Here is a 25,662-nt window from a genome sequence, read left to right on the forward strand (position 1 = left end):
GGATTGTAGCAAAAAGCATTAGGTTAATTTAATACTGAACAAAAATGTATTTAATTAAGACAGATAGCGGGAAGGTGATATCAGGAAAAACTTTTCTTACATTCACAAAGTCTCTGTCTAAAAAAAAACTTTTCTTACATTCATACATAACCTTAAGAAAAAGCTTCCTACAGCCGTAACGTCGATTGTGTCGTCTTGATTTCAGGAATGAAATGTATTCCTTTTTATGGCAAATATTAAAAAAATCAAAGAAAACAAAATAAATGCTTTACATCTGTAAAACTTTGTTAAATCAGATTTAAAAATTTTATCAGGTTCAAAATTTGAACAAAGAGTGCAGTTCCAGTTTAACTTCACGTCATGCACTTTCGTTACAAAATATTTATTTTATTTCATCATTGTTCAGTCGGTGATAAATAAACTAGGATAATATATAATGCAACTTCCTTTAATAAATATTTAAACCCTAAAATACAAACACCTAAACATTGATTAAAGAAAAACATGAAAAACTGAACAATGATAAAATAAACAATGTTAAAATAAACAAAAAAAAGTCTGAAACATTTTAGATTACGCCCGAGGAGGGTTTTTATTTTTATTATTTAGATACACATACACGTTTCGAAAGCATTTGGGCTAAAAATATTTAAACACAGCCTATCTTTAAAATTTCCGATAGACAGTTTCGCGCGCTGGAGATAATTTTTTTTTTTTTTTTTTTTTTTTTTTTTTTTTTTCCCGTATAGTGTCGCCATTGCTCGCTTTGAAATCGTTAAGTTTGTTAATCAAAAATTCGTTAAAGTTTTAATAAATTTGAAATACACAGTAAAATATTTTAAAGCAGCATATATTCAGAATTTCTGAGAGACAGCCTCGCACGCTGGATATAATTTTTTTTTTTTTTTTTCTTTTTTTTACCTCGTACAGTATTGCCATTACTCGCTTTGAAATCGTTAAGTCTGTTAATCAAAAACTCATAAATGCTTTGCAAAATATGAAATAGTTAATAAAACACATTCCAAATTTGGGCTTCCAAGATGCCTATATTCGGGTAGAGCCTTACGTTATTCAAAATTTGATAGCTCTAGGTACCGCTGTTTTATCACATTGTTAGAAACATGCATACATTAATACATATTCTTCATTATTTAATTTCTTTAAATATAAAGCAGGGATCTAACATTTAGCGGTAACAATTTGATACGCCGCTTACAATTATTCGACGTAAAATGCCAAAGAGAAATTAATAGCCCTTCTGGGCTAACGGCCTTTGGGCTAAAAAGGAATTTCTTCCTCTGTCAAATGAACTAACTTGACGTCATAAACTGTCCTGTGTTAGCTATTATTACATAATTTACCGTTTTTGGAGCATTCTTGAACACTTGCTTAGAAAAATACTAGAAATGTGCAAAATAATAGTAGAAATAATAGAATTAATTCATTCTCTTCAAGATACTTTGATATTGTGGGTAGGCCTGCCTTAGCGAAAACATTATTTTGCTTTTTCGAGAGCTTCAGATAAACCCTCAGTTGGGATAACTTCATATATAAAGACACGACAAGTAATTCTCTTTAAGGGAGCTCATACACCTTAAATCCCTTATGATCTTCGAATATGTGACTATTGCAAATTTTAGGATATTTTATTTATTTAGAAGCAATTACTTCCAACGTTTTATAGCTGAGTACATAATACAGCTGCTTTGGAAACTAGTGACCAGAAGTTTTGCGTTGCCACAAATATTTTTGTAATTTAATCCACTTTGTGACAACATTTTTCGTCATGTTTCCTCCTTGCGCGCATGATATTTTAAAAATGGCTAATGGTACATACTTGAAATTGGATGGAATTTTGTATATGAGCACTGTTTTTTAACCAAAGCCAAAATATGATGAATATTTTAATATTAAAAAAGTTTATGCACGAAAACATTACAGATTTTTTTTTAATAAAACACATTTTATGAACTCAACTCCAAATAAACTAAAAATTTAAAATGAAATTCTTAGAATTTTTGGTTCACAGTAGTTTCCAAATGTTATTAAAGCTATATATTAAATATGGAATTAAATTATGCAACGGAATGTTTTAATCTGTTCGCGCAAGGTGGAAACATGACGAAAAATTTTGTTACAAATCGGATTAAATTATAAAAATATTTGTGGCAACACAAACGTTCTGATTACTATTTCAGAAAACAGCTATATTATGTAGTCAGCTGTAAAAAATTGGAAGTAATTGCTTTTAAAATAAATAAGTTATTCCAATTCTTACAACAGTCCCATATTCGAAGATCTTATGGGTTTATGGTGCATGAGTCCCCTTAAGACAGAATGACTCTTCAAATGTTAGACCTAATATATTAAAAGTAGTTTATACACATATATGCAGTAATAATAACAATAATATTGTAACAAGTTATACAAAAAATGAAATGCACACTAAACCAAACTTGAAATTCAAAATTCGATGGCTCTGGGAAGCGCTGTTTTTTCACAATGCGAAAAAAAAAACATACATTCATGAAAAGTCTTCATTATTTGATTTCTTTCAATATAATAGACAGCGATAATATTTGGTGGCAACAGTTTGAAAAGTAATTCAGACTTTATTAACGCAAAATCCCGTTTTGAGATTATAAGCTTTCCGGCGAAGACCAGTGACAAAATGTTTCGCTACTTTTTTACAAAACATTTACTAATTGAATTGTTGTTTTATACTATTTATTTTATCTTGCTTTATTTTACCATTGTTTAATTTCATATTGACTTTACTTTAATTATAAAATAAACAATGTTAAAATAAACAAAAAAAAGTCTGAAACATTTTAGATTACGCCCGAGGAGGGTTTTTATTTTTATTATTTAGATACACATACACGTTTCGAAAGCATTTGGGCTAAAAATATTTAAACACAGCCTATCTTTAAAATTTCCGATAGACAGTTTCGCGCGCTGGAGATAATTTTTTTTTTTTTTTTTTTTTTCCCCGTATAGTGTCGCCATTGCTCGCTTTGAAATCGTTAAGTTTGTTAATCAAAAATTCGTTAAAGTTTTACTAAATTTGAAATACACAGTAAAATATTTTAAAGCAGCATATATTCAGAATTTCTGAGAGACAGCCTCGCACGCTGGATATAATTTTTTTTTTTTTTTCTTTTTTTTACCTCGTACAGTATTGCCATTACTCGCTTTGAAATCGTTAAGTCTGTTAATCAAAAACTCATAAATGCTTTGCAAAATATGAAATAGTTAATAAAACACATTCCAAATTTGGGCTTCCAAGATGCCTATATTCGGGTAGAGCCTTACGTTATTCAAAATTTGATAGCTCTAGGTACCGCTGTTTTATCACATTGTTAGAAACATGCATACATTAATACATATTCTTCATTATTTAATTTCTTTAAATATAAAGCAGGGATCTAACATTTAGCGGTAACAATTTGATACGCCGCTTACAATTATTCGACGTAAAATGCCAAAGAGAAATTAATAGCCCTTCTGGGCTAACGGCCTTTGGGCTAAAAAGGAATTTCTTCCTCTGTCAAATGAACTAACTTGACGTCATAAACTGTCCTGTGTTAGCTATTATTACATAATTTACCGTTTTTGGAGCATTCTTGAACACTTGCTTAGAAAAATACTAGAAATGTGCAAAATAATAGTAGAAATAATAGAATTAATTCATTCTCTTCAAGATACTTTGATATTGTGGGTAGGCCTGCCTTAGCGAAAACATTATTTTGCTTTTTCGAGAGCTTCAGATAAACCCTCAGTTGGGATAACTTCATATATAAAGACACGACAAGTAATTCTCTTTAAGGGAGCTCATACACCTTAAATCCCTTATGATCTTCGAATATGTGACTATTGCAAATTTTAGGATATTTTATTTATTTAGAAGCAATTACTTCCAACGTTTTATAGCTGAGTACATAATACAGCTGCTTTGGAAACTAGTGACCAGAAGTTTTGCGTTGCCACAAATATTTTTGTAATTTAATCCACTTTGTGACAACATTTTTCGTCATGTTTCCTCCTTGCGCGCATGATATTTTAAAAATGGCTAATGGTACATACTTGAAATTGGATGGAATTTTGTATATGAGCACTGTTTTTTAACCAAAGCCAAAATATGATGAATATTTTAATATTAAAAAAGTTTATGCACGAAAACATTACAGATTTTTTTTTAATAAAACACATTTTATGAACTCAACTCCAAATAAACTAAAAATTTAAAATGAAATTCTTAGAATTTTTGGTTCACAGTAGTTTCCAAATGTTATTAAAGCTATATATTAAATATGGAATTAAATTATGCAACGGAATGTTTTAATCTGTTCGCGCAAGGTGGAAACATGACGAAAAATTTTGTTACAAATCGGATTAAATTATAAAAATATTTGTGGCAACACAAACGTTCTGATTACTATTTCAGAAAACAGCTATATTATGTAGTCAGCTGTAAAAAATTGGAAGTAATTGCTTTTAAAATAAATAAGTTATTCCAATTCTTACAAGTCCACCAGCGGCCGAGCGGTAAAGACGCTGAACACTGGTAGTTCGGTCCGAGGTTCGAATCCCGCGAACGGGCTGGCTGCATGGGCGTTTTCGTGGTTTTCCCCATGTGTAACGTGTATACGAGCCAGTTTCCCTTAGAAAGTCCTCCACGAAAAGCATCCCTCCCCTTAGGCAGATAGCCCTAGTGTGCTTTGCCATAATTAAATACACCAATACACCAATTCTTACAACAGTCCCATATTCGAAGATCTTATGGGTTTATGGTGCATGAGTCCCCTTAAGACAGAATGACTCTTCAAATGTTAGACCTAATATATTAAAAGTAGTTTATACACATATATGCAGTAATAATAACAATAATATTGTAACAAGTTATACAAAAAATGAAATGCACACTAAACCAAACTTGAAATTCAAAATTCGATGGCTCTGGGAAGCGCTGTTTTTTCACAATGCGAAAAAAAAAACATACATTCATGAAAAGTCTTCATTATTTGATTTCTTTCAATATAATAGACAGCGATAATATTTGGTGGCAACAGTTTGAAAAGTAATTCAGACTTTATTAACGCAAAATCCCGTTTTGAGATTATAAGCTAACACTCTTTCAGGCGAAGACCAGTGACAAACTGTTTCGCTACTTTTTTACAAAACATTTACTAATTGAATTGTTGTTTTATACTATTTATTTTATCTTGCTTTATTTTACCATTGTTTAATTTCATATTGACTTTACTTTAATTATATTTTAAATTTGAAGAAAAAAAATCTGATGTGTAGACCACATGACTTCCTTGTACGGAATGTTAAATTATACACATTTTTTTCTTGAATTTCATTTAAATTGATTGGATTGAATTAAATCGACTTCGTCGACATCGCATAAACCATAATAGAATAAATGCACTCCTTAAAATTCACTATATTTGTTTACTATAATGACACTCTGAATGCACAAAATTTATATCATTTGAAGAATTATCTTATCGTTGCCACATGTTCTATTCAAATACTATAATAAAGCTAGAACGATGTATGAAAGAAATTAAGCAAACAAAACAGAAAAGAAACAGTTTTTGACAGACAATTGAGTATTTCTCATTCAATTAATTCAGTTCTCACTTCGCGACAAGGCAAAAATACATAAAAACTCAAAATACCTGTATTAAAAATTACGAAGTAAATCTTAAACACTTATTTCCTCGAAAAAATTCCAGTGTGTGTGTGTGTGTGTGTGTGTGATTATGGCAAAGCCTCGAGGGCTATCTGCCTAAGAGGAGGGATGCCTTCGTGGAGGACTTTCTAAGGGAAACTGGCTCGTATACACGTTACACATGGGGAAAACCATGAAAACGCCCACGCAGCCAGCCCGTTCGCGGGATTCGAACCTCGGACCGAACTACCAGTGTTCAGCGACTTTACCGCTCGGCCGCTGGTGGGCCCCGAAAAAATTCCAGAAAGGATTAAGCATGATTTAATTCGCAATAATAAATGAAGGCGTTATTTTTGTTGTTGCGAAGCTTAATCTCTCTAGATTGGCAACAAATTCACTATTCTGCTGTTTCAAATGTAAACAAATATGTCCGCCTTGTTATTTAAAACTTAACCGCACTTAAACAGCTTTTAAATAGTTGATAATTGTACAAATATTCCTTCCAGAATTACGAAAGGCATAAAAACCTTAACCGGAAGATAAGAACAACATAATTCAATCATTTTTAAAGCAAAAAATGTATAATTTACAAACACATAAGAGTAAAGAAACTGAGATCACTGAGCCGAGTAACAGAGTGGATATATATATATATACGTTTGGTGCGGCCGATTGCAACCAAAATACGAGGTGCGCATCTACACGTTATAGCAGTCCTATATACAAAATTTCAACGTTCTGAGGCTACTCGTTTTCGAGTTATGCGAGATACGTACGTACATACGTTCGTACAGATGCCACGAAAAATTCTCTTCAGAATTCTTTTTAAAGCAGTTTTATAATTTTTTTGGAGGAAACGAGTCTTTTATTCTGTCCTTACGTACAGATATCACGCAAAACCATCGTTAAATTGCGTTCGATAGCGGTCAAAATGGATATTTTCGTTGAAATATGCTGCCTGAAACTTTTCGCGATTACAATACTTCTTTTTTACGTCGTACAAGGAAGTAAAAATTGAAATTCAGTTCTATGCTGGGAAATACTACAATATACATATTTCTCGTAAATATTCTATAGCTTATAACTACACTGCTGATTATTTTCCTGCGTATAACTTTTTATAAACATATATTTCCATCAGAATATAAACTAAGCAATGCATACAACAAACAATAATATATCAATAACGACGATGAAATATCACGCCGTGAAACATTTAAAACATCTATTCCACTTCTTAAAACGTAAATATCTGAACAATGACAAAATAAAGCACGATAAATTTCTTTATAGAACGTTTACTTTATTTCATCACTGTTTATTTTGTGACTGACATTAGCTCCTTATAAACAGATCCAGTACCAAAGCCATGTGGTCATCGCCCCCACGTCTTCCATACTTTACCTTGGCGAGAAAGAGCAATCGCCAAGCTCGCCTCTGTAACCCCCTCTTTTCCAAAGGCTGTCATTGACAAGGACCAAAGGGCTCTTTCCACTCTAAAGCCCATCGGCGTCGTAATACATCTGCATTAGGCGAGTTTAAATTGACTGAGCGGGGGCCTTGGGGCCCGAGATAAAGGGCCTCGGATTAAGGGGGCCGGAGGTCCAACCGCCACTTAGAGCCGAGATGAATAGCGAGGCCGGCTTTAGGAAGGAATCCCACTTTCCGTTCACCGGTGCTGGATTTTTTTTTCTTCTTTCCCTTAACCAGGCTCCCCGACAATTAGGGGGCTGTATGGACATTGCGAGCAGGAAGTTGAGCCTGAATACCTCCATAGCGGTTGCAGAAGTTCAATTACAGCTATAGAAAAGAATAATGATAACGTATAACTATAGGCAATTATGCCACATTAAAAATATTGTGAGAAAAATGAGCCCAAGTTAAAACTAAACCCATTTCCTTCACCATATTTCTCGCTTGGAGTATCACTTCATTATAATCTCGGTGCCAGATTCCATTGGAAACAATCTGGGATCAACATACTTTCAGGACTATGGTAGCCCAACTTTCCTTGTTTGTGAAGAAAAAAAGGATTACGGAAATCTCAAGGCTGGTTTGAAGTTCCCTTTAAGTCAGGGAATCTCGTTCGAGGTCTTGCAAAAGTTGGTGGTAGTCAGGCCTTGTGTCAGACGTCAGTGTCTCAGACTAACGAATAGTAAGATTTTATTTGACAAGAAAACGTCAACATTTAAATCCCTATAAAAATGTATTAAAATACTTTTATTGAGGAAACATTACTTGTTTTATGCTTGAAATTTTGAAATCTCGTTCGAGGTCTTGCAAAAGTTGGTGGTAGTCAGGCCTTGTGTCAGACGTCAGTGTCTCAGACTAACGAATAGTAAGATTTTATTTGACAAGAAAACGTCAACATTTAAATCCCTATAAAAATGTATTAAAATACTTTTATTGAGGAAACATTACTTGTTTTATGCTTGAAATTTTGAAATCTCGTTCGAGGTCTTGCAAAAGTTGGTGGTAGTCAGGCCTTGTGTCAGACGTCAGTGTCTCAGACTAACGAATAGTAAGATTTTATTTGACAAGAAAACGTCAACATTTAAATCCCTATAAAAATGTATTAAAATACTTTTATTGAGGAAACATTACTTGTTTTATGCTTGAAATTTTGAAATCTCGTTCGAGGTCTTGCAAAAGTTGGTGGTAGTCAGGCCTTGTGTCAGACGTCAGTGTCTCAGACTAACGAATAGTAAGATTTTATTTGACAAGAAAACGTCAACATTTAAATCCCTATAAAAATGTATTAAAATACTTTTATTGAGGAAACATTACTTGTTTTATGCTTGAAATTTTCAAATCTCGTTCGAGGTCTTGCAAAAGTTGGTGGTAGTCAGGCCTTGTGTCAGACGTCAGTGTCTCAGACTAACGAATAGTAAGATTTTATTTGGCAAGAAAACATCAACATTTAAATCCCTATAAAAATGTATTAAAATACTTTTATTGAGGAAACATTACTTGTTTTATGCTTGAAATTTTTAAGTAATGTTATTTTTTTAAACGCAAATAGCTGCATGTAAGATTTGCAAGTACATAAACATCAACGTATATCGCCAGCTCTTTAATACGAGTTCGGAACATGTTTACTTTTAAAAGACTAATCTAAATTCGGTTATTTATTTTATTTATGCGTATCATTGACAGTAACCTTTCGTATGCAAGGAACTTAAACTGAGGTCGTATTTTGATTTAAAAATTAAGGTACTGCTAATTTCGATTACAGAAAACTAAGTACGATGTTTCGGTGGCTCTGTCATCGTTACTATTTTTTCTAATTGAATACGACAGGGTGAATCTGAACAAGAAAGCAAAACTTTAGGGGGTGCTAGAAGGCAAGCTGTGAGAAGTTAAAAAGTAGTTTTCCATTGTCACATTTAAAGATCACACAAGAATGAGAGGAGATACTTCAGAAAACTAGTAACAGAACATGTTTCCGAGAAATTGCTCAAAAGACCTTCCGCCAGCTGTAATGCACGCTTCATACATGTGGAATAAGGGAAAATTGACACACATTTGATAAGACATCAGGCATTTTCCGAACAGCTCCATTACAGGGGCTGGAAGTGGTGGCCATTTCATTATGGAAGCACCTAATAGGTGGTCATCGTTGCCTTCTATGAAAGGACGGACAGTTACAACAATGTCTTCTCCTGGATTCGAGCCCGGGCCCATCGCTACGGCAAACCACTTACTATCATTGATTCAATGAATGCTGCCGGTGGTGGATGGTAGATTCTTTTTCCGTTGCATGGACATAACTCTGATTGGTGTAGAATCTTAGGTCGGCGGTCCATGCGACGACGTTTAGATCACTAATCACTGTACCGGCTTGGGGTATCAGTTAATAAAATGCATTTTTTTATCTGCTTCTGATAAAAAAAAATTGACTTATTTAGCATTAGTCTCCCCTTAACCCTTTGTGGCACAGGGTGTACTGTCTGGACACACGTAAAAATTTCCTTCTGTACGCACAGAAAAATTGAATGAAAAAGAATTTATAGGTTACTATAGGTTGAAACCTTCTTTATTTATATTAGATGGCAACTCAACACAAACCAATCCATATATTTTAGCCATGTTTAGTTGTTTAAGACCCTCATTTTTCAAAGAAATTTTCCAGATTTTTTTAGGGTATAAAAAGAATTGCTTGAAAAGAAATTTCTATGTTATTTTTCTGGCTGTATGCTAATCTCCTTATTCTATATTAGTTTTAAATTTTTACATTGAAATGTTGCCTAAAACCAAACGGCGAACCCTAGATGTGCCCAGACCGGGCTCACCGATAATCTAGGACAACTCAGAGTCTGTATTCTTTGTTTCTCCGCATCTCATCGGTCAGTTCATTGACAACAATGCTCGTTTCAGCACTCTTTTCGAAGCTCTATTCAATCAAGCCTCTTCAGGCACACCCACAGAATTAAAACGATAAGCGCTATCGTCACAATATTTTACTTGTGTACACCTCTAGGCCTAAATAGATTGGCTACTTTTTTTAATCAAAACTCCGACTTTAAAAGGTAGCGTGCCGGAAAGGGTTAAGTATAGACTACTCACTTTTCACTCATACTTTTGCTTTTCAAAACCATCAAAAACTAGGAAAGGTTTTTTTTCACCAAAGTATCACATGATTTTGAAAAATTTTCTCTAAACGGATTATTATATGAAGCTGTCTGTTTAGACTTCTATTATTGAAATAGTTACAGGGAGCACTGCATAATGCAAAAGAAATTACTGCGATTTTTGTTCCAAGGATTTTATTTTCGGGAAAAAAAATTATTCGCAGATGTAAGTTGATTCGCCGCGTGCCAGAAAATTTTACAGGGCTGGCCGCGGGTTGGCCATCTCTGTCTTATTGTTGTTGTTGACTAATACTCACTTGTCTGACCTATAGTCAGTTCAAGCCCACGGAATTCCTCGTAGCAAGGAGTGCAAGATTACGCGTGTCGTTGGCAACAGCCTTGAGCAACTTACAATTGACAGTGGGATTTAGCCCAGTTCCGCCCTCAATTTTTGATGGGATTATTTGATGACCCCCATCCGCCTCCAGGGAAACGGGTCCGAGGGTCTCTCACCCCCTCTTCCCTTACCACAACCTCTCCCGTGGACGTTCAGCTTGTCTCATATTTAGAATGCGCCCCTATCGCAAGGACACTATACATTTACAAGTGTCCGTGCCCTCTACGGGATTCGAACCAGGCCCTTCGTCACGGCAGTCAGCGACACTAACTAGTACACCGGTTGGGCGGCTGTCTGTCTTATACTAACATCTATTTTTCCCAACTGTTTTAGTCTTCTGTAGATCAAAATCGAATTTGTGGTTGCTTTAGAGAAGCGTTTATTTATGTTTTCAAAAACATTGGTTCTCTTCAAAGTTAGCTCCTATAAAATGTTTCAATATAAAGTACATTTTTATATTATGATTTGCAAATAATTTTATTGAAATTAATATATGATCCCTAAAAAAAGCGCAGAGTGACTGTTAAAGAACAGGAGGTGTGTCACAATAGCCTCACGTAGAAAAATAAAATACGTCACGAAACTCCCAAAAAAAAGGGGAAAAAAGATACAAAAACCGGGATCTCAAAACATTCTCGATAGCTTGTTTGATTTAGTCTTGTTTGCACTATTCACCCCCTTTTCTTTGCCCCCATTGAAACTTTTCTTCTTTTTATTATTATCTCTTCATTCACACCCACCAATTCGCGTAACCAGTCTTTTCAGACGCATCTGCGATTTTCTCTCTCGCTGTAAACCGAAACACAAACACGGTGGAGCACTTTTTTTTTCCCTTTTGGTTCTAGAGTCTTTAAAAACAAAACAAAAAATCCCTATGCTTTTATTTTTGTTACGCTTCGTTCTGGAAATTCTGTATGCATACAAGTTTACATTATTTTTATACTCGGTCTGTTTTCGATTACTATAGAGTTATAATTTTTCCAAATTATATGGTGATAAAAATCAGACTAAGGAAAAGTACTCCTCTATTATGAGGCTGCTCGATACACCGCGCGGTTTCGTATATTACGCGTGTGTTACCCGAAACCACTTATATACAGGGTGTCCCAACAAGATTGCCCAAACTCTGCACAGCCATATTCCTCACTCCGAATACATAAAAAAAGAATGCCCAAAGAAGGTTCCTATATGACCCATAATTTTTCGAGATAAATACGAAAGAAAAGGACGACGTCATATCCGGTGCAAGAAAAAACCATTATCGGTATTTGCAAATGCTTAAATAGAAATATGTTCAAGATGCCCATCGTGGATATCGAGGCAAGCATGCACGCGCCGTGGAATGACGTCAAGCCACCGTTTGAATCGTATTCTAAAGGCTATAAGGTATTTCTCCCGTCTTCTTAGCATGCCTTCGTGGTGTAAGTGGTCAACATGCTCGACGCGAATTCTAGAGGTCCGTGGTTCGAATTCTGGCGAAGGCGTTGCCTATTTTTCATCTTTCACGCTTCCAAAAAACCTTAATGTGTCTAGAAGGCTGCATCTCGTAGCTACCAGCAATCTTCGCATGGCTGGTAATGTACTCCGCTCGTGAATGTTGCGTCATGTACTTTGTCTTCGGTCAGTGTAACGAAAATGCCTTGAGAACTGTTGGGAAGTATGCCCAGTGCTATTCGTCACGCCGTCCTCCCGAAGGCCCAAGTCATCCGCAGATTTGACGAGTGACTGAAAATACTGGAAACGTCCAACCGATATCGGTGGAAGAACAGATGGCGGACTTACGCAACACAGGAAGATGCAATATTTCGTAACAAGTGTAAGAAACTCCGGAGATAATCCAGGTGCATTCGGCATGGAGCAGAATGCGAGTAGCAGAATTGTTCGCAGGGTATTTACGGTCAGCTGGTCCATACCATTTCGCTACACAACGGTGCAGTGCAACATTCAGATGATTTTCAGCGACACATTGAGGTTTGTTAGTGGCTATTTCAACAACATGAAGCCGATAATGCTTTCGTTGCACGTATCTTGTGAATGGATGAAGTGTGCTTCACACGTGATTGGATCTTCAAGATTTATAACAGAATCCAATCTTTATGCAATCCACTAGCAAAGATACATCAGGTTCGCTGGTCCATAAGTATGTGGGCCAGCATACTTGTTATGTAATGCCGTCAATAAACTTCGGAAGATATCCACGAGACAGTTTTATGAATAACTTTATTGAATGAACGCGAGGCTTTTAATGTATTAATGTTTTAATGACGCGAGTTTTATGTATCCTTTTTTTTGTGGATGGCATCAGTCTTCGGCGTTGCCATGCACGTTCTAATCAGTGTTTTTTCTTAGTGACAGAAGTGTTCTATGAATTTAATGTTGATATGAATTGAATTGAATCATATATTGTTTTTGTGTTCTGTTTACTAAATAATATCCCAGTTCCTGCTTTGGAAACTGAAAATACTGATGTCAAGTATTAATAAAGTTGTTTATTCGTCATGAAGCATGTGCAGAATCCAAGTAGATAAGATTTATTTCTTTTTCTATAAATATTGAAATTGTAAACAGATATTCTAATAGTAGACTCACTGTGTCTAATTATTATTAAGGTTTATATACGTATATTAAGAACCTGTGCAGAACAACCATTGACGGGTAGTCTTGGCGTACTTCTGATATTTTTGATAATATTTACGTTACAATACGGCAATACAATGATTGGACCATATGGCTAACGAGACATTTATACCTATATTTATTTGTGATGTATTAACGATTTCCTAGAGAACGGCAATACATGGCTTATGTTTCCAACATGATGAGGCATTTCAGTGCTTATGTACGTGACTGGCTGAATATGGATTACCTAGGTCGCTGGATTGGAAATGGAATTCCGGTTTTATGACCGTCACAATCACCGGATGATACCTTTGGGTTCCTTCCTATGAGGCCATCCTGAAGGATCTATCGAGATTTAGTTACTATAGAAACTGACTAAGTGGCTTGTCTTCATGGGTTGTGTACTCTGGTGGACACCAGGCAGCTGCAACGTGTACAGTCAGGGAGCACATGCATGCCTTGGCATGCGCGGTGGACAGTTTGAACGTCTTCCTATGCAAATATGGATAATCATGTTATCAACAAAGTTTCCCCCCTCGCACCGGATGTGACGTCATACTTTGCTTTTCTATTTATCTCGAAAATCATGGGTTATACGGATACAATTCCTTGAGCACTTTTTATGTGCTCCAAAGCGAGGAATCTGGCTGTGTAGAGTTTGAGCAGTCTTAATGGGACATCCTATAAGTCACTCCGTTAGATGAAAATCATAATACACTGTCTTCTGCGCAATGGTATGAAACAGCATGCGCTGGATAGTCAAGACATTCATCCAGTCTATACCTGTTTACCGTCGCTGATGTCGCTGATGTAACTCTGATGTAACGTGTGCTCTAATTTGTCTGTTCTTCATCTATTAGCGGCTATCAGAGACACTTTTGTGAAAAGATGTATTGCCACTTGAGTATAAATAATACATATTTTCATTATGAGAGCTCCTGGTTTCTGCATAACATTTTCTTAATTCTGATCCTACCACCTACGTTAGATACAGGGTGAGAAGAAGCACCATGAGAAAGTTCACATAATGGTTTGCTTTTACTGATAATTAACAGAACGTATGCAATCAATAATAGCCCCAGAATAAGGAAGTGTCAATGCCAATTCCATATGCAAAGGGTTTTAAGAAAATATTTCTCCTTTTCTCATTAAATCATGCGATGAAAACAAAATTTTAATGATTACTTAAAAGAATGTTAAAAGAGTATTGTTACGTTATTTTCTTCCTAAACGTTCGTACGGGGTTCTAAAATTTGGAGTGAATAACGACGACACTTGATGAAGTATCGAAACACACTTTATTCAGCCAATATTAATCAGGACAACTCCAAAGTCACTTTTTATAGTTGTCGAAGATCTACTATAAACACGCTGGAACAACCATTGACACATCCTTCAGGCTATCACGGTGAAGACAGCTTCACGGCAAAGCACTAGAGTACAGCTCCCGACTCTCCTCGGTCGTTCTCGGAAGTCTACGTACTCTCGAGACTCTCCACGCAGTCGTTCCCGGAGCTCTGCACACTCTAAGACAAAACTCGACGATGCACTAAGTCGCAATACACTAAAGACTCTCTCGATGCACTCGACACACTCGGCACTAGACTTCGAGACACTCGCTCAATGACTGACTATCAGCTCGCTAGACGAGGCACGCTGACTGCGGACCAGCAGGGCTTATATAGCTTTCGGTTTGTGTTCGAGAACATTCTGGGCTAAACCGGTAAGAATTCGTTCCAGAAAGTTCTTCATCCCTCAATGGAATATCACCAAATCGCCAATTATATCGCCAAATATCGCCAAATGGGCGATTTCTCGCCAAGTATGGCAACCCTGCCTTACTTGCCATTTTATAGCAACCCTAAAACTGCTTTACGGGGAAGCTATCTCACCGCGCCTGTGCATTTCGTAACAGTATAAATAAAATTTGAGATCGCATAGAAAAAGTCCTCGATAACCATTATAAATCACAAAATGATGTATTTATGATTTCTGTGCAATGAAATTTGCATTTCTCATGTACACTTCTATGTAATGTCTTCAACTGCAACTACAGTACTGGTTATTGTAGTAGTAGCAATTAAAAAGACTGATTTTAATGCATAAATTGTTTATTACAGTATTGGTTATTACAAATAGTTCCCAAACAGATTTAAAACAATACTTTAACCTTATTCATATTTGATTTTTTATTTTTATTATTACTTGATTTAAATAACAAAAACTGCATTCAAATATTTATATTTCGATACATTGCAGAAATGTTCGATCCCGTACTTGTTCTAACAAATTAGATTACAAAACTGTTTTTTTTTACACTTCCAAAAATATTATGTTTCCAAGGGCAAAGTGACAGAAAATACTAATTTTAAAAAGTTTTGATTTTTGTTTGTTTAATCAATTATGGCTAATCATCCGAAGGCTATTTTTGAGTGATGTCTTCGGGAAAGACTTTCTGAGGAAAAGTGACTTAAATTTATAACACAACGGTGGGGAAAATCAGTCATGTAGCAAACTTATTCACCAGAAATCAAACCCGAGTCGATTTTAAATAGTTGAGTAATCTTATCCTGTTCGGCTATTAGTACATGTTTCCGTTCCTGAAAGCGTTATCATGGAGAAGTCATCTAATGCTTCAAATATGGATATAATTTAATAATAAATCCAGAGTTTATGATCTGAAATTACTGTTTGATGGTAACTCAGAGAATTTCCCAGAACATAAGCATATGCTTCTTATATTAGCTTTTCTATTGACTAAATTCAGTTTTTTAAATTATGATCAGTGTTTTGCACACAAATTTCATATTTGCGTGTTTCTCTTCCTGTTTAGATCCGTTTGCTTAACACAGAGCGTTTGATCCATAATTTGAATTTCTTTGGGGTGTTAAATTCGGCTACGAAAATGCGACGTATAGCATTTTAATACCTATTAATTTAGAAGTCAAACAACAAAAATCAGCGGTATATTTTCAATTATTTTGTTGTTTGACTTCTAAATTAATATTTGTTCGGCGTGTTAATGTATCTTAATAATTTTAATACCTAATTAAAAATTTAATTTCAAAAATTGTATAAATTTAACAAAAACACCATGTAGAGTCATTAGGCTGATTGGAAGCAGAAAAGATGAAAAATATGCAACCGCCTTCGCCGGGAATCGAACCACGGACCTCTGGAATACCGGCCCAGCGTGCTACCGTTACACCACGAAGGCACGCTAGGGAAGTGGGAGAAATACCTTATATACTCCCCTTTTTAAAGGGCGACTAGGATTTTAGGGGACCTAGTCGCCAAATCCTGGGTGCGGAGAATCATCATCCAACCACCTTTTAGTTCGGGCGCCACTTGTAGAGTCATTAGGTTAATTGGAAGCAGAAACGATGAAAAACAGGCAACCGCCTTCGCCGGGAATCGAACCACGGACCTCTGGAATACCGGCCCAGCGTGCTACCGTTACACCACGAAGGCACGCTAGGGAAGTGGGAGAAATACCTTATATACTCCCCTTTTTAAAGGGCGACTAGGATTTTAGGGGACCTAGTCGCCAAATCCTGGGTGCGGAGAATCATCATCCAACCACCTTTTAGTTCGGGCGCCACTTGTAGAGTCATTAGGTTAATTGGAAGCAGAAACGATGAAAAACAGGCAACGCCTTCGCCGGGAATCGAACCAAGGACCTCTGGAATACCGGCCCAGTGTGCAGAACCACTACACCACGTAGGACTCTAGGAAAGTGGGAGAAATACCTTATATACTCCCCTTTTTAAAGGGCGACTAGGGTTTTAGGAGACCTAGTCGCCAAATCCTGGGTGCGGAGAATCATCATCCACAACCCTTTTAGTTCGAGCGCCGCTTGTAAAGACATTAGGATTTTTTTGAAGCCAGAGAGATGAAAAATTAGAAATGCCTTCGCCGGGAATCGAACCACGGTCCTCTGGAATATCGGCCCAGCGTGCTACCGTTACACCACGAAGGCACGCTAGGGCAGTGGGAGAAATACCATATAGCCAAACCAAATCGAACAAAAAATTTTAATTTATTAATATTAAAATAAAATAACATGTTTCCATGTGTAAGGTATATTTTAATTTTTGAACAGTTATTTTTATTTGGATAAGCTAACCTGTCCTATCAATTCTTACTTCCACTTACAAACCCGTACCAGAATGAGTCATTCGAATTGCGTTGAATGCAAACGAGTTGGAAGAAGTATACAGTCAGTCCATAAGTTCGTGCGCGTAAGAGTATGCGTATTAAGAGTATGCGTGGAATTCACTATGACGCATTTACTAAAACAATACAATTTTGAATCTGTTGAAACTTGTTATCGTTTGACCAACATATTACTCAGTTCATCACCAACTTTCGTAAATATCGAACACATTTTAGTACCCAGAGAAGATGAATATAGATAATCAGTATAAACGTGCTGTGCTACATTCTTTATTTTCGTGTTGTGAATCTGCCAGGTTTGCAGCGATAAAAATTAATAGTGTACGTGGTGAACACACTATTGGTGTAAGGACTGCCCAGAAATGGTTTAAAAAATTTTAAGTTGGAAAAAGCAGCATGGATGATGAACCCCGTTCAAGACGTTTTGAACTGCTAGAAGCAAATCAAACGATTCATTCAGAAGTTTATAGTGAACAACTTTGCCAACTCTGGATCAAAAAACGCCCACGATGGGTGAATATCAGGAAAGAAAATGAGTGAATTTAATTGGGAGCTTTTGCCACATCCTGCTTACTCCCCAGATATTGCCCCAAGTGATTTTCACTTATTTCGTGCCTTAAAAAAGTTTTTACTGGGAAAAAAATTAAATACTAAACAGGATGTACATAAAGAACTTTCAAGTTCTTTTTTTTCATCAAAACCAGAGATTTTTTACAGCAATGGCATAAAAAAGCTGCTTGTAAGAAAGCGAGACATTGTAGATGATGGATGTAAATGTATAATTGATTAAAATGTTAAATTGTGTTTTTTTTATATTATTTAAAAATTTACCGAAAAATGCGAACGAATTTATGGACTGACCCAATATTTAAAAAATCTGATGTGTACCCCACATGACTTCCTTGTACGGAATATTAAATTAGACGCATTTTTTCTTGCATTTCATATTGGATTGAATTAAATCTACTTCGCCGACAGCGCACAAACCACAATAGAATAAATGCATTCTTTAAAATTCACTCTATTTGTTTACCATAGCGACACTCTGGTGCTAGGTTCACTTAACAGTATAATATTTCATTCATATTATAACTCAGAATGACTAAATTTATATCATTTGAAGAATTATCTAATCGTTGCCACATGTTCTATTCAAATACTATAATAAAGCTAGAACGATGTATAAAAGAATTTAACCAAACAAAACAAAAAAGAAACAGTTTTTCACAGACGATTTTGTACTTCTCATTCAATTCAGTTCTCAGTTCGCGACAAGGCGAAAATACCAAATATCTGCATTAAAAATTAAAGTAAATTTTAAACACTTATTTCCTCGAAAAAATTTCAGAAAGGATTAAACATGATTTAATTCGCAATAATAAATGAAGGCGTTATCTTTGTTGTTGCGAAGCTAAGTTTCTGTAGATTGGCAACAAATCCGCTATCCTGTTGTTTCAAATGTAAACAAGCAATGGCCGCCATCAAGAAAATTATCAGGCTTAGCGGCACTTAAACAACTTTAAAATTCTTGATAATTCTAAAAATATTGCATACAGATTTACTAAAGGCATAAAAACCTTAACCGGAACATAAGAACAACATAATTTCATTTTTAAAGCAAAAAATGTACAATTTACAAACATATAAGAGTAAAGAAACTGAGATCACTGAGCCGGGTAACAGAGTGGAGCAGTTCTATATACAAAATTTCAACGTTCTGAGGCTACTTGTTTTTGAATTATGCGAGATACGTACGTACATACGTTCGTACAGACACCACGAAAAATTCTCTTCAGAATTCATTTTAAAGCAGTTTTATAATTTTTTTTTTTGGAGGAAACGAGTCCTTTATTCTGTCCTTACGTACAGATATCACGCAAAAACATCGTTCAATTGCATTCGAAAGCGGTCAAAATGGATATTTTCGTTGAAATATGCTGCCTGAAACTTTTCGTGATTACAATACAAGGAAGTATAAAGGCTCAAGTTACTTCGAGAGAGAGAGGGAGAGAGCTAGAGATTTTGAGTAGCGCTTCTTTGCCTTCGAGCTAACTCTCTCCTGAAGCTGTTACGCTCGCCCTGTATATTACGTGCATTTTGATATTCGCCGGCTAGTTTAAATTAAGGGCCAACTACGTTAGATACTTGTGTTTAGCTTCGGCTAAGTCACTTTAGTTATCGTTTAGTTCTTAGTTCCTATTCTGAATTAAAGCCGGAGTGGCATGTGCTTGCTTCTTTATATCCTTTTATGAAAAATTTCATTTTATTGGGCAGTTGAATAACATACTATAACTGAATTGGTTTTGAATTTTAAAATGTTGTTTATAATGCATTTAAAATAAATACTTTGAAACGAATGCCATAACTTACCGTATATACCCGCGTATAAGTCAAGATATTTTGGACAAAAAAAAAAAAAAAAAAAAAGACTTTAAAGTGGAGGGGGGTCGACTTGTACGCGGGGCCATAAAAAATTAAAAGAATCGGAAGTTCAAAAATTTCTTTATATAATGCAGTTGTTTTCTTCCCGCACTCAAATTGGACGACTTATCAAATAAGTCACTTACTTGAAGTAATTTCATGACTTAAATTACGTGACGAACTAATCACAGAGTTTCATACTTTAACTCATACTTTAACTTTTGTACGTTTCGATTAAACCAAAGAATTTTCAGCCCCCGAACAATAAAAAGCCCGATATTACATTAATTTCTCAGAGTGTCAAAGATGCTTGGAACGAAATACTCTCTGAAATGATTATAAATTCATTTAAAAAATGTTGTATTAGCAACGAACTAGACGGCACGGAAGATGATGCTGTTTTTGAAAGTGAAAATGACGACGAAGGCTCTAGTAGTGATTGTAACAATACAGAGTTCGAGACTGAAAATATGTGTGATGACGAGCCAATGACGACAGAAGAGTTCTATAAAATGTTTGGCGAATCTGACCATGAATCGGACGTTGAAAGATTTTGATTTTGTTTATTTACCAAGGTATTTTTTATCGTATATTTACTTTTTTTCTCAGATGATTTTGAATAAATGTAGTACTTAAAATTTTTTTTTCGAAGTTTCTCGATCGATTCCGGAAGTGGGGGGGTCGACTTATACGCGGGTTGCTTATTTTCTACGAATTTTTTATGTCGAAGTGGGGGGTTGACTTATACGCGGTATCGACTTATACGCGGGTATATACGATAATTCCCTTATGTTTTATTGCTACAGTATGAACGCGTCTAAAGTCACAGCGATCTGCACGTATATTTCAGTGATATGCTCAGTAAACGTATATTTCAGTGATATGCTCAGTAAACAATGCTCATTCAGTTGCAATAATATATTAGCTCTATATATAATAAAAGAAACAGTTTGTCTGCGTGTCTTTCGTTCGCGCTACACGTAAGCTAATACACCCAGGGCTACGGAATTTGGTACATAAGTGCATCTAGACAAGAGCCAGTGCACTTCAAAGCGATTTTTTCAAAATTCGAATAAGATTTTTTTTTATTTTATCTTTTTTTTTTTTGATGAAATCGCATCATTTTGGATAGACTCATTCTTTTATAAATGTGGTTTTGGCAACAGTTTTTCATTCAATCCCTTGTATACTGGACTTGTATGCTGACTGTTGAAAATATGAGATAAAATATTATTAATTATACTTTCCTTTTCAGAATTATTTTGTTGTGTTTATTTCATGTTATTTATTTCTTATTTCACTTTTTTTTAAGATATTAGCATGATTTTTGATGACATTTTTAAAATACTAGCATGATTTTTGATTTCGCAACGGGAAGTTGGTTAATTTATTTATTAGGATAATGTTTTGTATTAAGGGATATTGCTTATTTCTTGCTGCTTATTTTCTTTTGATTTTTGGACACTCAACAGGCACATCGCTATCTTCTTATTCTGACGCACATGTGTGTCGCGAGGCACAACAGGAAGAATTTCCTTTCCCCCTCTCCCTCTTTATTAGCTTATGGCAAAGATGTTTGTACATTTTGAAACATATCATCCACGAAGCACAACTTTGATTGGTTATTGCTTTCTGATGATAGTTTCATTCATTTACAAAAGTGGTTTCGGCAACAGTTTTTCATTCATTGTTTTGGATACTGGACTGCTGATTGTTTTCTCTTGAAAATATGAGATTTATTGCTTATTTCATTGTAAATTTTTATATTATGTTTTAATTATATATAATTTTAATTATATAAAAAGTTTTGCACGATATGATTTTTTTAGGAACAAAGCTCTTAACTCCCTTTATACCATTTGAATTCTTAAGATTTTGCAATGGGAAGTAGTTTAATTTATTTATTAGGATGATTAATATTTGTGTTAAAAGATAATGCTTATCTCATTCTAATATTTTATAATACATTTTTATTGAAATACGTGTTTTTTCTATTTTTGTTGTTGCTTGTTTTTTTGATAAATTTGTTCTGCAGAATACAATTCTGTGTAGTTTTTAAATTTAATGTTTGGTGTTCCTATTAAGGCATTTTTATGGTACATTTGAAAAGCCAGACGTAGTTTATATACGCAAAAATATATTACGCTGATTGTTGAAAAACTGTTATTGGCTTTAAGTACCTCTTCCGGTTATCCATTAAAACTGTCATGGGCTTCAAAGCAAAGTACCACTTCCGATTGTCCATTAAAACTGTTACGGGCTTCAAGAGTACCACTTTAGTTTATCCAGTTTTACCCAAAACTTAATTTTTTTGACATAAATGCAAAAAACTTAAATACAGAAATACAAACGTTTGCAATTATGATATAAGAGTTATCGTAGACGAAAAAAATCGTCAAGCGCATATATACAGACATCATAGTAAAAATGGTAAAAGCGTGTTGCGTGTGTGTGATTATGGCAAAGCCTCGAGGGCTATCTGCCTAAGGGGAGGGATGCCTTCGTGGAGGACTTTCTAAGGGAAACTGGCTCGTATACACGTTATACATGGGGAAAACCACGAAAACGCCCATGCAGCCAGCCCGTTCGCGGGATTCGAACCTCGGACCGAACTACCAGTGTTCAGCGACTTTACCGCTCGGCCGCTGGTGGGCAGGTAAAAGCGTGTTATGGGGACCCTAATTATAAAACTGACATATTTCATTAATCCAAGTTGTAATTAATAAAATATAGCTGTAACGCCATAGACTATGCAACTAGTACCGAATTTGTTTCCTTCATTTTCATGATGTTCATTTTTTCATTTCTTAACATAGTTTTTAACGTTATTTTTTAGCATTTCGAAATTTTCAGTGTGATATTTTCGAAATATTAAGCAGTAATCTGAAATCTTCAGGCAGAATTCTATTTTTATCAGTTCGATGTTTCGTGTAATGTGAATTCTCACAACATGGACATTTTTTTTACGAACATGCAATAGGCTCGTTAGACGCTTTCTAATCAACTTACGTGTGTGTTCCTGTGCTTTTCCCAACAGCGCACAATAAGTGTTTTACACCTTTTCCTGTGACTGTCTGAAACCTTTCAAAAACTGTAGAAGAAAGCGAAAGAAAGTAAGAGAAAAAGAAGTAAAAAGAAGGGGGCTTTTACCTCGACGGGAATGAAAAAAAAAAGCTTTTGACACAATTTCTTTTTCGCTTTTCACTCGAAATAAAGTGGTGAGCTTAAGCCCGGCTTGCTGGGGCCTCGTTTTTCAAGGGCCCCAGCATTAGGGCTGCCTTAAGCCTTTGACAAATTTGCCCGGCGCATTCTGTCCTCTATGGAACGACTCGGATTTCGCGGTAAGACTGAATTCCTCATCGTTAGTTGGAAGGAGAGTCTGTTGTTATTGTTTTGTTACCAAGTTACGACCCGCATTTTCCAAGAGAGAAAGGCCTACAATTATTTATTTCAATTAGGCTTCGGGACAGAAGCAACCGTTGCGCACGATTGAGCTTGTTGATGCCGTGGAAAGCTGCCCATTCTTTAAGGAAAACATTTCAAGGCTTAGGATTATAAAGTACATCAGAACAAGCTGAAATGTAGTTCATTAGGGAATTATATATAAATTGCGATGTTCTAGGTATTTGTCATTTCTAAAATAGATTTTAAACTTATTTTCTGGTTTTAGAAAACTTTAACGATTGTTTCACAAATACCGATAAATTTATAAGAGAAGTTGAGGAATTTTCTGGTGCATAAACAGTAATGTTTATGACGCGATATGGTACAGTCAATCAATTCCATCCTGTTAAACATTAAAATAAAATGATGAAAATAACTAAAAAATTTTATTGATTACATGCTAAAATTCTTGAAGTATTGCAGTGTGTTATAAAGTATTATGGTCGATGTATGTGGCAGTAGTTAAAAATGCTTACATTTATTGACAGACGACTGCAAAATGTAGTTAAAATTCCTTTAAGCAAAGAGCCAAATACTAGATAAAATTCGAGGTACATATTTTAGTCGCGAAAATGATCGCTCCCGCCCCTGTAACCTTATTTTTTCCGGCGGAGCTTAGCATTCTTGAGGATTTCCTGTTATATTATATAAGAGATATTACAATTTACGTATGATTTCCCTAAAATTATTTAATATGTTTACAAAATTGTATTCAGTATTCTTTTTGTAAGCATGATCAACCTGTCTACGGAGCATGTTTAGACGCATGCTTTACATTCAATGGTTTTAATTTCATAAGCTAGAAATGTAGGAAGATAAAATGGCTAATAGTTGTCAAATGTCAAATCCATGCAGTTGTAAATATGCATTGATAATATTATTGTTAGGTATGTAGATAATAAATGCCGTCTAATATTTTACTTTTTAATGTCGTAATACGTTTAAAATGCCTTGTTTTTAAATTTAATTTATTTTGCAGTGAGAACTACATGGAGCTTTAATCTTTTTGAGACTGTTATATTTCATTCAATCTCCCCCCCCCAATAGCGGGCGCCACAACTAAGGCCAGAAGTGGTGGTTACTTTATTGTGGAGGCACCTATAGGTGGATCATTTTTGCCTCCAGATTAAAATCATTATTATTTTGTTTCTTCTTCACAACTGTTTATTTCCCTGTTGTATTAGGATTATAATATCTGAATTTTTTAGATGCGTCAGGCAAAGATGGCAATGTAATTATACTTAGATTGTGACTCTGTAACCTGATTATGTTAAATTAATGCCTGTCTTGATCTGCCTTGGCCAACTGAGGCTGTGGCGGTGCTCGTAGGTCGGAAGCCTGCTCAGTGGTGTTATATGCTGTATATGAAGAGAAAATATCGCAGGCGGCTTCCCTAACCATTATACCGTCTGGGCGGCATCCAGCATATGATCGTGCTTTATATTTATTTTCCATTTTTCAATCTCCGTATTAATAAAATTACCTATACAATTATGTCGGTTGCAAAAGAAATTTTCAAATTAATGCCAGTTAAGGATATCATGTAACACTACAGGAGATAGCTGAGAGTTAAAGCTTTGCCTTAATAAACCCATGAAAAAAATCTCATCCAATTAAAAGACAACTGATTTAACACAGAGATGCTATGCAGCTGAGTAATCTTTATAACTGGTAAGAAATAAACCAATAAAATATCTATTACACAAAAGCAGACGTTCTGTCAACAGCAATAACTGTTAATTTCATCACCTGGCCATGGAACTGTGACAAAACCCGTTATCGTGGCATTTGATCTGTGTCCATTCCTCAACAACAGATCAGTCCAACCTCGATAAACATCGCTTGGAGCGGGCAGCGACGCAAAAGCAATGATTTTATAATTTAAAAGTGGAGCTCAGTCACGCGTGGCAACACTTCTCTCATCAACGAAAACGAACGAGGGAGGGTGCGGGCAGTGGAAGGAGGGGTGAGGGTTGCTTCACCATTCCCTTTTACCTCCACCCCACCTTGTCAACCGCGGCGTTATTAAAACGCTTTCGTTTTCTGCTCCATATGTCATACTAAATAGATGTTCAGCGAAGCGACCGGTAATTAATAGATCAGGGAACGGAATTAATTAAGTTGTGAAGTTGAGCGTGCGTAGTTACCCACACCCTCTACTATCAGCCTTCCTTCCCCCCCTCTCTGGCAAAAAGCACACGACATAGACGGCCCTCCAAAAATTTCTCTTTCGGCGCGTATGACAACCTTTCCCTCCATTGTACCCCCCATCTCCTCTGCCACCTTTCCACACTTTCGCGCCGCTGTGGCCACTGGAAGGACAGACAGACGGACAACAAAGAAGATCCCTT

At 35.6% G+C, this 25,662-nt stretch overlaps 1 protein-coding gene and 1 non-coding gene across 3 annotated transcripts in view; one reads left to right on the plus strand and one right to left on the minus strand.

Annotated features, from left to right (window-relative positions):
* Positions 1-25,662, plus strand: part of LOC118184528 (LIM domain only protein 3-like) — a 428,883-nt gene that overhangs the window by 193,713 nt on the left and 209,508 nt on the right. The gene's annotated exons all lie outside the window — the stretch shown is intronic.
* TRNAI-GAU (transfer RNA isoleucine (anticodon GAU)) lies at positions 17,178-17,249 on the minus strand. The gene has a single exon. It is a non-coding gene; the product is annotated as a tRNA-Ile (tRNA).

Source organism: Stegodyphus dumicola, chromosome 8, assembly GCF_044657685.1.
Source record: "Stegodyphus dumicola isolate Sdum_Otavi_A_Nest chromosome 8, ASM4465768v1".
NCBI classification, from domain to species: Eukaryota; Metazoa; Arthropoda; class Arachnida; order Araneae; family Eresidae; genus Stegodyphus; species Stegodyphus dumicola.